The 3,085-nt window shown below is 48.8% G+C and overlaps 1 non-coding gene across 1 annotated transcript; it reads left to right on the top strand.

The window, feature by feature from the left end:
- The first annotated feature begins 2,460 nt into the window (after positions 1 to 2,460).
- Positions 2,461 to 2,579, top strand: LOC149525404 (5S ribosomal RNA). The gene has a single exon (XR_016348997.1). It is a non-coding gene; the product is annotated as a 5S ribosomal RNA (ribosomal RNA).
- Positions 2,580 to 3,085: the final 506 nt, after the last annotated feature.

Below are 3,085 nucleotides of genomic sequence, written 5' to 3'. Positions count from 1 at the left end.
TAGGTTGTACTTGAGCTTTGACCAGGAATGAACTTCACATATAATGCTCAACATGTCTCAAGCTGAAAAAAAGTATGAAAGTAATATCTATAACAGTTAATGAGTCAGAATAAAGTAAAGTTTGTGAGTAGGTGTGCATGTGGGCAGGGAAAAGATGGCAAAATCAATACATTTTCACTTTTATTGTTCTTCAGCTATTCAGCTTAAGAGCAAAGCTATCAACCCTGCATTTTCCATCTATATCATTTTGTGGTAAAGCACTGTGATAGGTTGGGCTGCTCTGTAAAGCTCTCTTCAGGGAACACATGGTACTGCAGGCACACCCCAGTCTGTACCCATGCTTAAAGCATGGGAATTTGTACCATAAACTCTGGTCATCTGAAGAAGTGGGCTGTGCCCACGAAAGCTCATGACAACATCTACATGTTTTGTTAGTCTATAAAGTGCTACCAGACCATTTGTTGTTTTTTCCTGTACAGACTAACTCGGCTACCCCTGAAGCTCATAAACTTGGTGTCAGTCTCTAATTAGGGTACGTCTACACTGCAACACTATTTCGAAATAACTAGCATTATTCTGAAATGACTTAGTCTGCGTTTACACAGCAGGCAGTTATTTTGACATAGTGTCAAAATCCTGTCACGCTGGAGTACTTCTTACTCTGACCTCTGTAACCTTCATTGTATGAGGAGTAGGGGAAGTTAGAGGAAGGGTAGTCTGTTTTGAAATAAGTGCTGTGTAGACACTCCCTATTTTGAAATAAGATATGCAATTGATGTACAGTAGAGTCCGGATTATCTGACCTTCAGTAATCCGACATTCCGCTTTATCCGACTCTGCAGCTCCCGGGGACAAAGCGGTGCCGGCAAGAGAGGCATCAGTGGCTCCAGAGCGTGGGCCAGGAGAATGACCCCGCTCGCTGCCCGGTCACTCTCCTGGAGCCGCTGATGCCTGCAGCTCCCGGGGACGAAGCGGCGCCTGCAGGAGCGGCATCAGCGGCTCCAGGAGAGCGACGGGGCAGCGAGTGGAGCCATTCTCCCAGCTCGTGCCCTGGAGCCGCTGATGCCGCAGCACCGCTTTGTCCCCGGGAGCTGCAGGCATCAGCGGCTACAGGAGAGCGACGGGGCAGCGAGCGGGGTCATTCTCCTGGCACACACCCCAGGAGATGCAGGGAGGGAAGGGGCCAGGGCCAGGCAGGGATGGGGACCAAGGGGCTCCAGTTACAGTAGAGTCCCTATCATCCGACATGTGGACTGTGTCTACACTGCACCCCTTTTCCGGAAAAGGGATGCAGATGAGACAAGTCGGAATTGCAAATGAAGCAGGGGATTTAAATATCCCCCGCTTCATTTGTATAATTCCGACTTGTCTTTTCCGGAAAAGGGGTGCAGTGTAGACACAGCCTTTCAGTAATCCAACCACCTGGCGGTCCTGTTTAGGTCGGATAATTGGGATTCTACTGTAGCTCAATTTGCGTAGTTTATTTAAAGTTAAGTCTTGCTGTGCACCCTATGGGTACGTCTAGATTACAGGCTTCTGTCGACAGAAGTTTTGTCAACAGATACTGTCGACAAAACTTCTGTCGACAAAGAGCGTCTAGACTACATTGAGTTCTGTCGACAAAGCAAGCTGCTTTGTCGACATGGTAGTGTAGACGCAAAGGACAGTTTACATGCAATAACACCTTCTGTCGACAGAAACTCTGTCGACAGAAGGTGTTATGCCTCGTAAAATGAGGTTTACCAGCGTCGACAAAACTGCTGAGTTCTGTCGACGTTATGTCGACAGAACTCAGCGGTAGTGTGGACGCAGGTATAGTTTTGTCAATAAAAGTCCACTTTTGTCGACAAAACCCTGTAGTCTAGACACACCCTAAATGATATTAAGGCCTCAGTGGTCCAGGAGACAAATCAGTGCTCAGCATTACTTAAAAGAGCCACAATAGTGGGAATTCATTGTTTCACGTACTGTATATTCATATTTAAATAATATGATAATATTATATATCAATTAAATATTTCCTAATTATTCTCACAGCAAAGTGACTGACCAAATATTATTTTATCAACTACAGTTGGTTCACATAATAAAAGCATCCTGACTTAAATTGGTTAATAATTACATCACAGGGTGTTTTAACATCTTGTGTTGCAAAGAGCCACCTGAGACACATTAAAGAGCCCCTTGTGGGTCACAGCCAGTCTGTTTGAGCATCACTGCTCTAAACAATCAGGTAATAAAACAGTGGACTCTGGAGTTGTTATCTGTACCCTTAAAGAAAAAAAGGGGAAAAAATCTTTCAAAATGCAAGCACTTGGTTGCTGAGCAAGGGCTCACTCTGATTCGCTCCTCTTCTGACCCAGTGTCACCTAGCTCTGACCCTGAGCAAATACAGGTGAGCCTTCTTAACTGGCCTGATGGTTCTGAGTTGGTCAGTATTTTCTCCAGGCCCTTCTAGGGGCCTACGGCCATACCGGACCGAACGCCCTCGATCTCGTCCGATCTCGGAAGGTAAACCGTCCCGGGCCTGGCTAGTACTTGGATGGGTGACCCCCTGGGAACCCCAGGTGCCGTAGGCAGCTTTAACCCGTCGGGGACATCAGTTGGCGGCTCCTTCACGGGGCCGTGAGCACGGGCGTGTACTTGGCGCGGTTCACCCCTATCCCAGACACCTGCCCCTTTTGCGGCGTGAGGGAGAACCTGGCGCACGCCTACCTCGAATGCGCCAGGTTGCAGCCCCTATTCCGGCTCCTCCAGAACCTCTTATTGAGGTTCTGGCTGCACTTTTCCCCTCACCTTTTTATTTATGCACACCCAATCCGTGGCCCCACAAAGTCGCGAGACCTCCTCGTCAACCTCCTCCTGGCCTTGGCGAAGGCTGCCATCTACAATAGCAGGAGGAGGATGCTAGACGAGGGGGTTCTCTGCGACTGTGGGGCCTATTTCCGCTCCTCCCTCGTGTCACGAATCCGGGCAGAGTTCCTCTGGGCGGCGTCCACTGGCTCCATCGACAGCTTTGAGGAGCAGTGGGCGCTGTCCGGGGTTCTCTGCTCGGTGTCCCCATCCGGCTCCCTTATTTTGAACC

This window comes from Pelodiscus sinensis, chromosome 2 (assembly GCF_052426305.1).
Source record: "Pelodiscus sinensis isolate ZL-2025 chromosome 2, ASM5242630v1, whole genome shotgun sequence".
In the NCBI taxonomy this organism is placed as follows: domain Eukaryota; kingdom Metazoa; phylum Chordata; order Testudines; family Trionychidae; genus Pelodiscus; species Pelodiscus sinensis.
This window is presented reverse-complemented; position numbering and strand designations above follow the sequence as displayed.